The following is a 19,324-nucleotide window of genomic DNA, read 5'->3' as shown; positions in this document are numbered from 1 at the left end:
GAAAAGAGCACAACCCGGCTGACTACATGTCTCGGCACCCATTACCACTGGTACCAGAAAAGACCTCAATGGCAGAAGAATACCTTAACTTCATACTAAGGCAGAACACACCAACACAAATAACACTGGCGGAACTGGAGCAGGAGACAACAAAGGACAACACGATGCAAGCGTGAAAATAACAACAAGACAGCAGAGATGGAGACACATCAACAACAACTGCACAATGGGAGACGGAGTCAACACTGAGGAAATGATAGCGTTCAAAAAGATACACAAACTATCAGAGACTGAGAATGGCATACTGATGAGAGGAACACGGATAGTGATACCAAAGGGGCTGCGTCGATGGACTGTCACCCTAGCATATGAATCACACAGAGGCATGGTTGCAACAAAGAAGATGCTGAGGGAAAAGGTGTGGTTCCCTGGCCTCTGCCGAATGGTGGAAGACACCATCATGAGCTGCCACATCTGTCAAACAACAGGCAAACCAGCAAGACCAGAATCACTACAAATGTCAGAACTTCCAAACGCAGAATGGACAACGTTAGCGGCAGACTTCTATGGGCCGCTAGACACAGGCAACTATCTGCTAGTGATCATAGATGAATACTCGAGGTATCCCATCGTACGCCACATCTCCTCCACATCAGCAACCGCGACGCTACCAATATTGGACAACATATTTGCAGCCTGGGGATCACCAGAGACACTAAAGACAGACAACGGTCCTCCATTTTCAGGGGAGGAGTTCAAAAAGCTCATGGTGTATCTAGGCATCCATCACAGGAAGATAACGCCTCTGTGGCCACAGGCGAACAGGATGGTAGAACGGTTCATGGGCAACGTAAATAAGGCACTACAACGAGCAAAGATAACGCAAATTTCCATAGGACAGGCGCTCTGTCAAATACTACGGGACTACAGAAACACCCCCCACAGCTCCACAGGACGATGCACTGCTGAATTAGTGCTGGGAAGGTCGAGAAGAACAAGGCTATCTCAGCTAGAAGCGTAGATGTCACCAGAATACAGCAGCATCGCCATCAAGGACCATGAGGTAAAGGAGAAGGTGAAAGCATACGCGGACACCAGGCGACATGCCACTCCGGGCCACCTGAAGCAAGGAGACCAAGTAGTGGTGCGTCAGCAGCAAAGGAGAAAATCCGACAGCCCATTTTCAAAGGACCAAATGACAATAACAGAAGTCAAGGGACCAATGATCACGGCGAAAGCGGGCCCCTATCAAATAACTAGAAACAGCTCTCACTTCAAAGGAGTGAAGACAATTGATGAAAAAGGAGAAGAGACTGCGGCAGAGAACATCTGCGCCCAGGAGAAAAGCAAAGCAGTAGAAAATGAAGTAAAAAGCACGGACAACTGTGAAGGACAAGATGAGGAGTTACAAGAAGGAAAAAGAGTGAGATAAAGGACAAAAATACTGATTGAGGAAATGCCATGATGAGGAGGAGGGCATGGCTCTCCCCTTTTCCATTTTCCATTCTCTCTCTCTCTCTCTCTCGTTTTCTGTCCCTCTATCACTAGTTCTTTCTGGACAGACAATAGGATCTATCACCAGCTCCCTGCATTCCTTTTCATGACCAAAGGGGGCGATGTAGTGACCTGGGGTCAGGGGCACTAGGACCCTGCACTCGGACGGCTGAAGGGAGGGGACAGAGACCGGACACCACTTCCGGTCAGGGAGTGGGGTGGGCACTTCCAGGGATGAGGGCAAGAAGATAGGACCTGCACGTGGGCACGAGGACCGAGGAAAGAAATAAAGAATAAAGCGATCATCTACCTGTCTCTGCGTAGTAATTGGTAGAACACAACAACAGTCACCCTTGCACAAGAGTGCAAGGGTGTCTGCCTGCAGGGGCGAATTGTTTATATGTATGAAGGTATTCCTTCCTGCACATAAACAATCCTAAAATGCCATTTTGTCACTTTTATATGTGCTGCTTCATGCAGCACACATGAAAGTCACTACATGGCATTTTCATTACAGATTGTTTATGTACACCTTCCTACACATAAACTATCCATGGCAGTTTGCTTTTTCCATATGAGCTGCACAAGGCAGCACACATGGAAAAAGCAAAAACGAGGAGAAATAATGCATTTCTCCTCGGTTTGCCAAGTTAAGACTAGGTTTTCCCTGGTCTTAATTTTGGGGTTGCCTTCTATGTACTCTGTCTTTTTACATAGGGGGCAGAGTCAAAACCAATGGGTGTTGTGGTGGACCGCCCACCACAACACCCACTGCCCACCCCTTTTACGCTAACCATAGCGTGAAAAGGGGCCATATATACAAGGCAGCGTTAAGCCAAGTTGAGTGGCTTAACGCTGCCTTGTAAATAAGGCTAAGCCCCAATCGCCACCACAACGACGGAAAAAGTGACGTTGTGGTGGAGATAGTGGCTTGTACATTTTCCCGCAACTGTTTAAATGCTTGGCTGTAGAGAATGGGACAATGAAGCCTCCTTCAAAATGGTGACGTGAAAGCAGAAACCCTAGGAGACAAAACAAACGTTGAACTCGAAAGAGGGTCACAATTCTCAGATGGTCAATGACTTGGAGAAATACGAGATAGGTATGTTGCAGGTTTAAATGTGTTGTTATCCTGCAGATCAGTAGATGTTGATGGCAGGGATGATAACAATGTTATAATATAAAAATACCCCACTCAAGAAAATTCACGTCTTAGGTTACTATGAAGACCGCGTTATACCCAGGGACAGGCCTACTAATAGAAAGATATATTTAGTAGATAAAGTTATCACTATGATGTGGCATTATCAGGCACGTGACTGCTGAGATGAGGATGTGTTGTTACTAGTATTCATTGGGAAACTACTGTTCAATTAAAGACCAATGTTATGCTTCTCCGCACTAAATTGGGTATCTCTGGATGTTAATTAGGAGTCACCATAGGTACCACAACACACTCCTAACTTGTCTTTTGTTATCCGTGAAAACTATCCATCTTTTTAATTGGCTCCTGTCCCTGTCCTTTGTAACGGTTGGCCTTTGATTTGTTAATAGGCTTATTAGTCCCTCCTTAGAACCTCCGTCTCTTCTATTGTTACCTCCCATCAGGTCAGGTGTGTTGTTACTCAGTAGCTTTCAATTACAGCCTCCAAGCAATCTTTTGTTAATGGTCTTTCTCCTGCCTGCTTTTGCAGGCAGGACATGCTCTCCCGCAATGTATTTTTTAATTTAACTAGTGGTCCAGCACTAAAATTGGCGCTTTCCTTTACTCCTTGGGATCGCCGAACACGGCTGCATCCCTTTTTTAATTTTTTTTTTTTAATACCATCACCCGTGCTTTAGCTTTAAACAGCTTATGCTAAAACGCGGGTGCCGTTTTGCCGTGTTTGTCTTTTGCATCTTTTCCCACTGTTTTTCACTCGTGCCTCTCTGTCAAGCTCTACTTGCCCCTCTTGACCTCTCTCTCCCATGGTCACTCTCTGTCACTTCTATTTTCTCCCAGCCTTCCACATCCATTCGCACCCATTATTTGGTTCTTAGCTCTCATTCTTTTGTCACCTTCTCGTAGTTTTTGGCTCTTTTCTCGTCCTTTTGCCTCATTTGCTCCTAGTGTTTTGCACTCTTTTTGCCTTCTCTTCCCTCTTTCCTCATCTCTTGTTTCAGCCATTTTTGTATCCTTTCCTCCTCTGTGGTCTTCTGCCTTTTCTCCCTGCAAAACACTCTTCTGCTTCCTGAAACTCGCTCCATCCATACCCAGACCTGCCCACCGCCCATGCTCTTCTCCCCAGCCCTGATCTACTTAATCGCGGCAGAAGTCTGGACGCACAGTGGCCATGCATTGCAAATGTGCCACTGGTGAGCTGAAGGCCCATCTGCACCCTACCCAGCAGCAGGAACCCTGGTCCTCTTCCAACCTACTGCAGCGCCAATCGCTTTTCTGCCTCAAACCTCTGTACCGCAATTGCAGGAAGACCTACCCATAACTGCCCGTGCGCTGCTCGCCCCTCACTGAAGTTGCTTCACCTGTGAGCTGCATCTTCTCCTGCCCCACCAGGTGCCGCACATCACACTTGCAGACAAATTCTGCACAACACTCTGACAGACAACACACTCCACACTGGCATGTCTCTTCCACAACACTTTCTCCTTTGTCAAGCATGACATTGGTATCTGGGACCTTCTGAAAGACCTCTTACCAGACCTCCACTTCTTTACCGAAACCTGCCTCACCCCGATGTCAGATCCTGATACACTGCTGTGGCTATCCACAAGAGAGAACCGGAAAACCCAGAGGAAGAAAGCATTAGCTGCTCAACCCCCTCCGCAAACTCCAATAACCACCGGGTTCAACTGGCCTTTAAACGTCTTCTCCAGCCCACCCTTGACCGAGCCCTCCTCGACCAATCACCAGGACCACAGGCCAATTTTTGAAACACCATCACAGAGCTCATCACTCCAATGGCACTCAACTCCAGTTGTTCCATCACCCTCCTCAAAGACCTCAACAACCATCTGGATGACCACAACGGTCCGAACACCATCAACATCGTGGACGACCTCACTGGCCATTTCCAGGTGAGCTTCAATCTGGGCGCCCCCCACCAATGACCACACAAATTGCCTGGAGCAGAATCCCAGAAGAAGTCTGGATCATAAATTCCAAACAAAACACCTACTACACCTAGATGACCTTACACAATCCACACACAATTCAGCACCTTGATTGCCTCATGCTCGGACACCCTGGTTCCATTCAATACCACTGCCACCTTCAGGACAAGACTGAAAGCAAGCTGGCACACAGAGGAACTCAGACTCTTCAAGCAAGCAACTTCAACACAGCTGGGGACACATATATGATGGAAACCACATAACAACCTTCAAATCAGCCCTCTGATACTACCATCAGCAAATCAGACAGGAGGTGCTCAGACTTGACTGACCAAACACAAACAGATCCATCAACACCAAAGACATCTTTGCAATATAGAAGGACTTAACCTCCCCTGCTGCCAGCTCCACCACCATCACTCCCTCACAGGACCTTTGAAACCAGCTCTCCCAATACCTTTACCACAAAATCAGCAAAATCTACAATAACTTCACCAGCCAACCGAATCCTTTCATCCTATTTGCCATCCAACTCAACCAGACGATCCACCCAAGGACTTTTTCTCCAAAATGGAAACAGATTCAATCATGTCATCCATCCACTCAGGAGCCACATAGGAGCCCTGCCCACACTTCATTTTCATCAGAGGACTACACTCAAGCCAATCTGCAACAACTCCCTCACTATGGCAACATTCCTGGAAGCCTCAAAACACACCACCATTATTCCCCTCCTGAGCAAACCCTCGGCAGACCCGCATATACCGACAAACTACGAACCTATTGCCATCCTTTCACACCCAGCAAAGATCCTACAAAAATTAATCAACAGACTACTATCGGACCATATCAGCGGTGCACAGCACCCTTATTGCTGCCACCGACACCATTTGTATAACTACACAGAGGAGACACAGTGGCTCTTATCCTGCTTGACCTTTCCACCTTCATCGACATCATCTCACACCCATCCTCATCCAACTCCTCCACTACTCTGGCTTAATACGACTTGATCTCCAATGGATCTGTTCCTTCCTTACGGGGCACACCCAGTCTGTCAGCCTGACACCATACACCTTTATGGCTACCAACCTGATCTGTGGTCGCAGAGGGATCATCAGCAGCATTATCTAAACTCATTGAATCAGCATCATAAGTGATTATGCAGACGGCACCCAACTCATCCTCATCCTCATCCTCTCCAATGACAAACCCAACACCCGAACAGCCTTTGCCACTTGTATGTTCAAAGTTGCCAACTGGATGAAGAGCAATTGTCTAAATCTACACTCTTACAAGACGGAGGTGGTACTCTGAAAAGGAGAGCTTTCAGAGTTCTCTGGCTTGGTGGTCAGCAGAACTCGAACAAGAAACTAACCCCACCAATCAAGCCAGGACCTCCAGCATAGTGGTGGACAAACAACTCTTGATAACCAGCCAAGACAATGCAGTGGAATCATCCTGTTTCCACACTCCCAAACTTCTCCAAAAGATTTTCAAGTGGCCACTTGGAAAACAGTCACCCAGGCTATGATAACCAGAAAACTAGTCTATGGCAATCGTCTCTATGTTGGCACCACCACTCACCTCGCCAAACATCTACAGGCCATCCAAAGGTCAGCAGCCAGACTCACTCTCCAAATCATCCCATGCACACACATCACCTCAAAACCTACACTGGCTCCCAATACAAAAAAATGCTCTCTTCAAACTAGTCACACATACAAGGCGTTTCACAATCTTAGCACCACCTACCTGAACAACTGCATCAGTTTCCACACCCCGACCAGAAACCTCCCCTTGTCCAGCCTTCTGTTTTCTCACATCGTACGCATCCGCAGAGCTAGAGCCGGTGGTTGAGCTTTCTCACATCTAGCTCCTAAAGACTGGAAGGACCTCTCCCTGAATATCAGAGTTGCTAGCTCTGTCTTTGAATTTCATGGGAAACTCAAAACCTGACTTTTCAACTAGGCCCCAGCTGGCCTCTAGCATGTCTACTCTGTCAGGTACCAGGAAACCCTCACAGGTGATATGCGCACCATACAAATACATATAACATAACATAAGTTGAATACCTTAATTCAGGTGAACACTCAATGCACAAAGTTAAAGTAATTCTTACTTCAATAAGGCTAGTGGGATGCTTGACTTCTTTAAACATGTCCTGTGGATACTATCAAATTGCCTTGCACCCATGTAACTCGATAAACACAAGGAGATGATGGACAGAGCGCTGAAACCTTTCAGACACTCACCACCAGTCACAGATCTGTGATGAATGCATCATCGTTCTTTAGCTCACTTCGCCACCCCAGTTCAGACCCAGCCATATGGTAATCAATTATGACCCTGTTCCTTATGCGAACAGTCCAGCCCGAACTGCCATGCAAGGTCTTCCCTGGACAGGAAACAAGCATCCTGGGACCGGTTTTGAAGTAACACCCCTCATCAGCCAGACTGGCATGAATCCAGTAGCAAAGTGAGCAAGGGACCACCGTCTGGGCATACACTGCCAACTTAGGGCAAACAAAGCATACACAAAGAGATGATTGACGTAGCATTGAAACTTTTCAGACACTCACCCCAGTCACAGATCTGGGTTGAATCCATCATAATTTTTTAGCTCACTTTTCTACCCCTGTTCAGACCCAGCCATATCCAAGTCAGTCAAGGCCCTGTTCCTCATGGGAGCAGTCCGGCCTGAACTGCCAAGCCAAGACTTCCCTGGACCGGAAACAAGCATCCTGGGACCGGTTTCGGGGTAACACCCCTCATTAGCCAGGCTGGCATGAATCCAGTGGCAAAGTGAGCAAAGGACCCACGTCTGGGCATACACTGCCAACTTAGGGCAAACAAAGTAAACACAAGGAGATGATGGATGGAGCACTGAAACTTTCCAGATACTCACCCACAGTCACAGATCTGGGTTGAATACATCATCGTTCTTTTGCTCACTTCGCCACCCCAGTTCAGACCCAGCCATATGGAAATTATAGAACCGGCTTTTAGAGACCCCTTCCGACTGGAGGGTCAAAGCCAGCGGTGCAGGGGACACCTAGAATCTACGGGTTCACCTTGATTACTCATGCTTTACCAAAGAGACCAGGACAACTTAGCTGTGGAGGAAAGTAAATTTAATTTATTAGCTCGAGCTAAGGACAGGGTACAAAGACAATTCTACGGAGACTGCTGCTTCACTCCTCTGTGCACACATAATTATAGCACTAGCCACACCCTTTACACATCCAACAAGTTCCTCATCAGTCTCAGGTGGCGTAATCGTGGCCAGATAGCGTCGGTCTCTGATTGCACAATGTACACAGCCTCTTGCTTCAGCGCCCAGATGGCGTGGTCACGGAGCACAGCTGATGGTGTAAGTGGCTGAGTTGCCAACAGTGGACAGGATGTGGCCAAGTCTATGGCACAACCTGGGGGGGGGGGCGAGGTACACAAGCAGCTTCTGGAACCGGCTCAACCGCAAGGAGCGAGGAAGGTTAAGCAAGTTCTAACAGGGACATAGAAAGCAATCCTTCACCAGGTTGCCGAGAGCATGGCAACACAAAATGGAGTCTCAGTGGCCATTTTAAGCATAGTTCAACAAAATCAGTCATGACTCTGTTCCTCAAGGGAACAGTCCAGCCCGAACTGTCATTCCACGTCTTCCCTGAACCGGAAACAAGCATTCTGGGACCGGTTTTGGGGTAACTCCTCTCATCAGCCAGGCTAGCTTGAATCCAGTGGCAAAGTGAGCAAGGGTCCCACCTCTGGGCATACCATGCCAACTTAGAGCGAACAAAGCAAACGCAAGGAGATGATGGATGGAGAGCTGAAACTTTTCAGACATTCACACCCAGTCACAGATCTGGGTTGAATTCAACATTGTTCTTTAGCTCACTTCGCCACCCAGGTTTAGACTCAACCCTATGGAAATCAGTCATGACCCTGTTCCTCATGGGAACAGTCCAGCCCGAACTGCCAAGCCAGGTCTTCCCTGGACCGGAAACAAGCATCCTGAGACTCGTTTTGGAGTAACACCCCATATCAGCCAGGCTAGCTTGAATCTAGTGGCAAAGTGAGCAAGGGACCCACATCTGGGCATACCCTGCCAACTTATGGCAAACAAAGCAAACACAAGGAGATGATGGACGGAGCGCGGAAACTTTTCCGACCCTGACCCCCAGACACAGACCTGGGTTGAATTCATCATCGTTCTTTAGCTCATTTCGCCACCCCAGTTCAGACACAGCCATATGCAAATCAGTCATGACCCTGTTCCTCATGGGAACATTCCAGCCTGATCTGCCAAGCCAGGTCTGTCCTGGACCGGATACAAGCATCCTGGGACCGGTTTCAGGGTAACACCCCTCATCAGCCAGGCTAGCTTGAATCCAGTGGCAAAGTGAGCAAGGGACCCACGTCTGGGCATACACTGCCAACTTAGGGCGAGCAAAGCAAACACAAGGAGATGATGGACTGCATGTAACTTGATGTCTGTTGGTACACTGGTTGATGCTTTCAATTTTTGGAAACACCTTCTTATTTAGCTGAACATCAGCAACATTTGCAAGTGTTATACATGCTCATTTGGTATGCCTTTTGCGGCCCATATCCTAGACAACATTTCGATTAATTCAAGTGAGAAGGACCCCCATATGCACTGAAAGGAGATTTTGAATGTATTCTGTGAAATAAAATGGAGGGCCAAATTAGGTAAACAGCTACACCTTTTCATACCTCATCATTTTCTACGGGAGTATATGTCCTAGGCAAAGAAGGTAAAAAATATTATTGTATGGGTATTTATATTGCATTTTCCATACATCTTCACATGGCTAATGCCATTTTCTGTGTGGTTCAATTTGCATTATTTATGTAGCACTTCTTATCTTTCTAAAGTGATCCAAGTTACTTTAGATTCCAGGGAACCTTTTGAAGTGTATGGCTGAAAGAACGTTTTACAGCATGGTGGTGTTGTGTAGTTCCCACTAATCCGTAGGGCCTGCACGTTTGTTAGACAACATAAACTTTGGGTGAGGTGCCTAGATTGATTCCGGGCTCCCCCTCAGGATATGTTGGCCTAGAGACCAGCTATCTCACAGTGTCAGAGTAAGCCCCCCTAACCTAACCTTAACAGGGAGTGAATGGCTTCTGACAACCACTGAACATGACAGAGCAGAATATTTCACTCAGTCACTTGTGCTTGTGCTCAGAATAATATACCGAATACCCACTGGGACGTTTTCAATACATTTATTGAACCAACGTTATTCTTGTATAGAATACATGTGCTACGATAATCAGTTGACAGAAGCAGATGAAAGTGATTAAAAGCACCAAACGTGTAAAGAGTAGACACAGTTCTACCATGGTGATAAAAAAGTGTTTATATGCAGGCATATAAAGAAGTCAGTAATCAGGCATGACCCTGTTCCTCATGGGAACAGTCCAGCCCGAACTGCCAAGCCAGGTCTTCCCTGGACCGGAAACAAGCATCCTGAGACTCGTTTTGGAGTAACACCCCTCATCAGCCAGGCTAGCTTGAATCTAGTGGCAAAGTGAGCAAGGGACCCACGTCTGGGCATACCCTGCCAACTTATGGCAAACAAAGCAAACACAAGGAGATGATGGACGGAGCGCTGAAACTTTTCCGACCCTGACCCCCAGACACAGACCTGGGTTGAATTCATCATCGTTCTTTAGCTCATTTCGCCACCCCAGTTCAGACACAGCCATATGCAAATCAGTCATGACCCTGTTCCTCATGGGAACATGCCAGCCTGATCTGCCAAGCCAGGTCTGTCCTGGACCGGATACAAGCATCCTGGGACCGGTTTCAGGGTAACACCCCTCATCAGCCAGGCTAGCTTGAATCCAGTGGCAAAGTGAGCAAGGGACCCACGTCTGGGCATACACTGCCAACTTAGGGCGAGCAAAGCAAACACAAGGAGATGATGGACTGCATGTAACTTGATGTCTGTTGGTACACTGGTTGATGCTTTCAATTTTTGGAAACACCTTCTTATTTAGCTGAACATCAGCAACATTTGCAAGTGTTATACACATGCTAATTTGGTATGCCTTTTGCGGCCCATATCCTAGACAACATTTCGATTAATTCAAGTGAGAAGGACCCCCATATGCACTGAAAGGAGATTTTGAATGTATTCTGTGAAATAAAATGGAGGGCCAAATTAGGTAAACAGCTACACCTTTTCATACCTCATCATTTTCTACGGGAGTATATGTCCTAGGCAAAGAAGGTAAAAAATATTATTGTATGGGTATTTATATTGCATTTTCCATACATCTTCACATGGCTAATGCCATTTTCTGTGTGGTTCAATTTGCATTATTTATGTAGCACTTCTTATCTTTCTAAAGTGATCCAAGTTACTTTAGATTCCAGGGAACCTTTTGAAGTGTATGGCTGAAAGAACGTTTTACAGCATGGTGGTGTTGTGTAGTTCCCACTAATCCGTAGGGCCTGCACGTTTGTTAGACAACATAAACTTTGGGTGAGGTGCCTAGACTGATTCCGGGCTCCCCCTCAGGATATGTTGGCCTAGAGACCAGCTATCTCACAGTGTCAGAGTAAGCCCCCCTAACCTAACCTTAACAGGGAGTGAATGGCTTCTGACAACCACTGAACATGACAGAGCAGAATATTTCACTCAGTCACTTGTGCTTGTGCTCAGAATAATATACCGAATACCCACTGGGACGTTTTCAATACATTTATTAAACCAACGTTATTCTTGTATAGAATACATGTGCTGCGATAATCAGTTGACAGAAGCAGATGAAAGTGATTAAAAGCACCAAACGTGTAAAGAGTAGACACAGTTCTACCATGGTGATAAAAAAGTGTTTATATGCAGGCATATAAAGAAGTCAGTAATCAGGCATACTCCTTCTATGAAACCCCTACTCTCAGTATACCTAGAGTGTGTGTAGGTGTGAAACTAAGAATCCCCCCAAGGGACGATCCAACCCCATTACCTGGCGGGAGAGAATGAAGGACACCATCTTGGTCACAAACTGGACACCCCTCACAAGATGTCAGACCCCTGCGTGGTGAAGTCCCAGACATGCAGGGACCCTCTGTGTCAGCTGAAGTGCATCCTCTGCTAATCTTTAGGGATGCTCATTATATATATAATAAAAAAGCAATCTTAGTGATGTTGCTTTTGTCTGGTGCCCTTACATGTACCTTGTATAATTACAGACTGCTATGTGGTCGTGCCTGCTGTAATTGCTGCAGATTTAATGTTAATAAAAAGTTTATTAAAAAAAAAAAAGCAATCTTGCGATGTGTGTATAGATTAGCAATGTTATGGAAATGTAGATAGCCCTGTCGCCCCATGAATGAAGATAGAAAAATAGCCCTAACATAGTGCGTAGAAGGGCCTTGTACATGATGTTCGAGGCATTGTAATAATGTTGTACGAAGCTAGATGTGTAAACAAAGTATTTTCAGAGAACTAATCCAACATTGTCATGCACATGCGATTATGCGCAAAAGGTCACAGAAAATGTTTTATTGTGAAAAATAGGACAATGTAAGAAATGAGCCACTTCGCTACATGAGTCTAACCTGGGCACATGACAGTGGGTGAAAGGGGCATTGATTTTCTCTGGGTATAAGAAGGAGTATTGTAAATAAGTGTTAAAAGACAGAGAGCTGCACCTGAGGGTACGTACTGTAGAGACCCGCTTATGTGCATGCTACTCCTAAGAAGCAGGTAAGCAACCTTTTGGGGGTGCTGTAAAACCACCAAGCAATGATATGCAGAGTCTATCCATGAATGCAGATGAACAACCCATTTTTTATATTATTTTATATACTGAGTTTTGTGCATAGTACATCAAAGAAAAGAAGAAGTAAGAACATATAGTGGTATCATAAATGCTGCAGAATCTCAAGGCGCATACTGATGCATACTGTAGAATAGCTCGGCTTTGCAAGATAACTCAATACATCTGCATGAGATGTCCATCTCTTTGTCATTATAGCTCGACACAGTAAACGGTACATCACCCCTCATCATGGCATAGCAGTCTGAGACATCAAATATGTCTTTTGGGTGGAGGACACGGGCAGTTCCTCTGCATATATCTCCAATTGCTCTTTACAATGTACCATGTCCTCTATTTACTGTTGTAGTTTAGGAGCCCGCGCCCATCCTCCAATACTCTTCTCTTAGCAAGCAGTACAGCTACTGCTACAAATCTAAGATTGGGCGTCTGCAACAATCACAAGATCGAGTAGACAGAGCTCCAGAGTATTGGGAATAGATTCCGACACCATGATCCCTAGAGTGTCCACAACCTGAGTCCAAAAGTGATTTACCAGTGGACATGACCAGGCCACATGTAGGAAGTCCGCTTGCAGATGAACAACCCATTGGAGGAACTGTTAAACCACTAAGAAGACTTAAGTGGACTCTACTCAGGATTGACAGACTAAGCAAACCATTGGATACATTGTTAAAACATCAAGGAGTAATAGCCAGTCTACTCAGGAGTAGCAGATAAGCAGCCCATTAAAGGCACCTTTAAACCACCAAGGATTAATTAAGTGGAATATACTCAGGGGCAGCAGATGGGAGGCATTGATAAACTAAGCAAGTGAGTTAGATGTAGTGGTCATGCAGGGTCTTAAAAGGCGTTAAAGGAAGAGATGTGAATGTTGAAGAAGGCAGGGTTCTAGCCCTAGATATAAAACCTGCCTGGCCTTAACAGACAAGATTGGGTGTTGCGGTGGAACACCCACAGCAACACGCATTGCCCACCCCTCTGACGGAACAGACTGCTTCAGAAAGTGACATATTTACAAGGTGGCGTTAAGCCAAGTTATGTGGCTTAGCGTGACCTTGTAAATATGGGGAATGGTACAAGGCCACCGAAGCATAAAAAAAAGTGACGCTCCTGTAGTGAAAGGGGCTTGTAAATATGCCCCAGAGAGAGAGAAAGAGATCATGAGGAGTGGAAGAGGAACACGCAGACAGAAAGGAGGGTAAGGAAGAAAGGAGATTTTAAAGCAAATTAGAGTGAAAGGAGAGAAATGGAAGAGAGGAGGAGAAGAAGAGAGAGCATGGAGAAAGAGAGAATAGGGAGGAGAAAGGGAGCAATATGAAAAGAGGGAGAGACCACTGAGAAAGAGAGGTAAGGGGTGGAGAGAAAGAGGAGAGCAGACAGAGATCCGGGAGAGAGTACAAAGAGTAGGAACGTGCATGTCTGTGTCTCCGTCTTTAAATCTCTCTTTGGAAATCTCTGTTTTTGACAGGTCTCTGAGGGTTGTCAGTGTCTCCTGTGTGTGTGTTTCCGTATTCAAGTGCGCAAGTGCCTGTGTGTGTTATTTTGCACCTCTGCATACATCTGTCGTAGAGTGAAGAGTCATAGGGCAGAGGGCAGAGGGTCATGGAGTGGACTAGAGTGTTGGAGAGTAGAGTGGCGTGGAGTGGAATAGCTTTGAGTGGCGTAGCTTAGAGTGGTAAATAGTGAAGTGCCATAGAGTAGAGTGGAGTGAAGTGTAGTAGAGTGATGTGTCATAGAGGGGAGTAGAGTGGCATAGAGTGAGTAGAGTGGGGTGGTGTAGAGTGGAGTAGGGTGGTATAGAGTGTAGTAGAGTGGAATGTCATAGAGTAGAAGGTCGTAGAGTGGAATATCATAGGGTAGAGGGACATAGAGCAGAGGGACGTAGAGTGGAGGGATGTAGAGTGGAGGGGCATAGCGTAAAGTGGACTGCACTGCACTGGAGGGGAGTGGAGTGGGGGGGAGTGGAGGAGAGTATCCTAGATGAAATTTTTGCTAATACAGAACTAGTTACCTTTCAAACAGTAACTCCGGTCACATGGTCACACCATTTACTTGCTTTCCAACATAAAACATCACTAAGCAACTCACCTAAAACAACCTTACATTCATCCACCTATTGACCATGGACCAAACTCAATTTGAAACACTTAGAACACAACTAACATCCAGTACAGATCTAGAAACAATTCATTCTGTCCAAAGCTATATGAGTGGCTACAGGAAGCTTTTTATATCCTGATACCACTAAAACCACACAAAAGAACAGAAGTAAACAAGCACCTTAGAGAAATACAGAGACAAAAGAAATAAAGCAACAAATTAGAAAGCTGCAACATGACTAGCTCAAAACAAACGCTAATAGAGACAAATTTTGCCTACAGAAAATCAGTAGATTATACAAGTCATCGATCAGACAGAAATCAAAATGCTAAATATGCTAATAAAGAATTCTATAAAATTCTCAATACATTTTGTAAACCAAATTGCCTAGAAGGAGCTCATCCCGTCACTTAAGATTTCACAAACAAACTGGCAAATGATTACATGGCCAAAGTAGACACATTGGACTCATATATAAAACAAAGACAAAGCACCAGCACTGATCCTTTTACAGAACAACAATCCAAGAATACTCTAATCCAACCTCTCCATTCCTTCCAACACGTTTCACACAATGAATTTATGGACCTGGTCAAAGTAAGCAGGCCTGCCGGAAGCCCTTCTGACCCATGTCCACCGCAAACTTTCAAGACAATTCTTCTAACAACCTTTGCTGCCACTACAGTAAGAAGAATCATCAACAACTCCTTAACTACCAGAATATTTCCAGCAGAACCTCAAAATGTCATACATACACCAATTACTGAAGAAAACAAACTTGGATCCGCTGAACCCTGGCAACTACAGACCGATTACAAATGGACATTTCCTGGGCAAACTGATAGAAAGAGCAGCATTTGCCCAGATGTCACAGTTCTTTGAAGACAATGCCATACTTTCAGACTTCTGAATGGGATTCCTTCCAGGAAGAGGCACAGAATCTGCCGTTCTTGCCATCTGGGATGACCTGAAGAACACAGTGAACTGCAACAGGGTTTCTGCGCTACTTTGCTTGGACCTCTCGGCTGCCTTTGACATGCTTGACCATGACACTCTGCTACAAAGACTCTACGAAGCCTGCATAGAGGGGACTGCTCTAGATTGGATCATATCCTACCTTCGCAACAGAACTGTCATCCATAGCCCACCTTTCTCATCAAAACCATACTTCACAAAAGCAGGGGTTCCTCAAGGATCTATCATCTCACCCTTGCTTTTCAACATCTACATGAAGTCATTACCAACACTGATCAATCAATTTCACCTCACGTGCTATAACTATACAGATGACACACAAATACTCCTTCAACTGGAATGCCCCAAAGACATTGGAAACTCACCAATTTTCAGTTGTCTCAGGGCTTTGCATCAATGGATGACACAAAGCCATCTCAAAGTGAGTGCTTCCACAAAAGAAATACTCATGAGTGGCGATTGGAAACATTATGACCCACTTGCTGTGTGGCCTGATGATCTGGGAACACCGCCTATAGTATCGAAGGAAGTAAGAAACCTTGCATGACAATGGACTCCAAGCTAGCAATGTATACCCAAGTGGACAAACTAACAAGATCAAGCTTTGTTACTATGAAAACTCTGCAATGAATCTTCCTCCATTTGGGATTTCTACACAAGTTCCGGGCTACCACCTCCCTTGTTTTGTCCAAACTTGATTACACCAATAGCCTCTCTCATGGATCACCTTTAACAACCATGAAAAGACTACAGCGGATTCAGAACTCGGCTGCCAGACTACTGTTACATATAAAACAGCAAGACCACATCTCCCCTGCCTTGAAATTCCTGCACTGGTTACCGGTTGCCAGAAGGTCCATGTTTAAGCTGCTTTGTATCACCCACAAAGTGATACATGGAACGGGACCGGTCTTTATCAGGAATAAAATCACCAAACACATTCATCAAAGGAGCCTCCGCTCTAGAGTGGCACCTCGCCTCAAAATCCCAAGATACAAGAAAAAACCATGGGTGGCACATCCTTCTCTGTTCAAGCATAGATCTCTTTACCCCCCAACATATGATTCACGAATAACCACCTTATCTTCAGAATACTACTCCAGAATTGTCTCTTCCCCACATAACCATCATACACAAACAGCATATCTCTCTGTGTATAAGCATTTTATTTGTACTATAGATAGGTACCTATATATGTGCATTGCTTTGCATGTACATGTAGAAACAAAATGTTTTAAAAAAGATATTCATTGTTCTGGTTATCAAATGTACATTATTCTATGATTTTAACATGTATATAAGTGGCTGCATAAATAAGTAAATCTTTTATCATAACTATTTATCTACAATTGCTTCACTATTGAATTACTATATATATACATACATATATATGAAATGAATTGTATTTACTATATATATATATATATATATATATATATATATATATATATAACTTTCAGCAATCCTGTCTCTTTCCTTTCTCAAACAGGTACAGACCACACAGTGCCAAGTAGATAAAGCGTGCTCGTTTATTCTTCCACGGTCAGCATAACGTTTCGGCTGTTGACACACAGCCTTGATCACATGACCCCCCAGTGACGCACATGGTTTATATACAGGTCGTGATTGGATCGTAATCAGTTACAATTGCGATAATTATTGGCAAAGCAGTAGAGCTAAACAAAATACTTCGCGTTAGAAATACTTGTTAAAAAGCATAAATACATAAATAACTAAAACATCATCATAGTTAAATATACAATCACCTCTAATATGATAAAATTTCATATAAAAAGATATATATAGGAGGGTTTTTTCTACTGGGATTTATATATTTGTCCCCTGATTTATTGTCAGTGCCGTAGTGACACGATAAATACTCTCTTGCCTGATTACTGCTCTAATACATATTAATCCAAAATTTTAAGGCGTAACTGATCAATATAAACTGCAAATGCTGAAAATATTGTCTCACAGTGAGATAAAGTGCAAACAGTGTATATAGAAAAATATATTCTATATAACATCCCAAATCACGACACAGATAAAAATAAGTGCTAAAAATAGTGAGAAAAAAGACTAAAATATTGACAAATATTATCTTTCTGATGCCTAACAAATGACTGTTCCTAAGTCAATAAACATGATCTATTAGTTGAATGAAATTCATTGCATTACATTCAATAAAAACTATCATGAATATGTAAACAGATAAGATCACCCAGTTCTAAAATTTATGATGGTAAAAGCTTTTGGAAATTACTAAAATTCAGTTAACTCCATAGTGAATACAGGTAAAAGGATGTACAGGAAAGAGTAAAACATTCCAAAATATCATACATTTTCTTATAAACAGCTATTCTTATTATACATATTCTTATAACAAATTATAAAAAATTATGTAAATCCTCTCCTGTGTTTAATCCTTTCGGAATTCTAGTATCCAAGAGAAGAATGTATTTAGATTCAAGTTGCCTAAGTTGTTTCTCTCTGTTACCGCCTCTTATATTCTTTTTCACGGAGTCAATTACATAATAGCATAGGTCATTTAAATTTTTATTGTGTACTAATTTAAAATGGCGAGCTACCGGATAGGCCTCATCGGAATTGACTATCGCTCTTAAATGTTGCAAGATACGGTTAAACACCTGTAACTTCGTACTGCCCACATATTTCATTTTACAGGTGCATTCCAACACGTATACTGCATAATCCGTGCGGCAAGTAAAGAGACTTTGAATTTTAATGGGATTTTTCTCAAAGATACTAATGTATTCAGTGGTATTAATGCCAAACTTGCAAGCCCTGCATGAGATACATTTGTGAAACCCTGATTTGTTGGATAACCAATTGGTGGAAGTAGTTACCTCAGGGTTAGATTTGACTAGTGCATCTCTCATTGAGGGCGCTCTTCTAAAGGTAATGAGAGGATTGTTTGGAATTAAGGGAGCTAAAGTTATATCAGTTTTCAACAATGGCCAGTGTTTTGTAATAATACCCCTTATTTTCTTTTCTTCTACATTGTAAGTTGTGATAAGTCTTACTTCACCTTGGTTAGTCGGTGAATCCTCATCCGTATTACTTTGACTCTTTTTTTTATTTTTTTTATTTTTAGAAATAGCAGTTGTGTTCAAACATTCTTCTCTAGTACGGACGTTCGCCTTATCTTTGGACTGAATTAGCTCTTTTAAGTGATAGCCGCGAGCTAAAAATCTCAATTGGGCCTCATCCTGACATATTTTCAGATCCTCATCAGAGCTACAGATTCTACGCATGCGGAGGAATTCACCGTAAGGTATACTTTTTATAAGGTGACCAGGGTGAGCACTACTGGCATGGAGGATTGAGTTCCCTGCTGTTAATTTTCTATGTAGCCTGGTCTGAATTTCGTTATCCCTGATGTAGATCTCCACGTCCAAAAATTGGACAGAACATAGACTAATATCAGCAGTGAATTGTAGGTTCAGATTGTTCTGGTTTAATACATTGATGAAGGAGGTTACAGAATCCTCAGTACCCTTCCATATCATACAAATGTCATCGATAAACCGCCAAAATTCAATCACATTAGTGTCAAAAATTGTTTTGTGGGTGCCTCTGAGGACTTGTTCCTCCCACCATCCAACATGGATGCAGGCATAAGATGGGGAAAAACAAGCCCCCATGGCAACTCCTCTCTGTTGCTGATAGATCTCCTTATTAAATAGGAAGTAATTGTTCTCTAAACATATTTGTATCATACGTAAGATCATAACATTGTGTTTGCAATAATCAATGCTACGTTTATCCAAAAAATGTTTAACCGCATTCAATCCATCAGTATGAT

Source organism: Triturus cristatus, chromosome 4_1 (genome assembly GCF_964204655.1).
Source record: "Triturus cristatus chromosome 4_1, aTriCri1.1, whole genome shotgun sequence".
In the NCBI taxonomy this organism is placed as follows: Eukaryota; Metazoa; Chordata; class Amphibia; order Caudata; family Salamandridae; genus Triturus; species Triturus cristatus.
The sequence above is the reverse complement of the archived record's forward strand: the minus strand, read 5'-3'. Positions refer to the sequence as shown.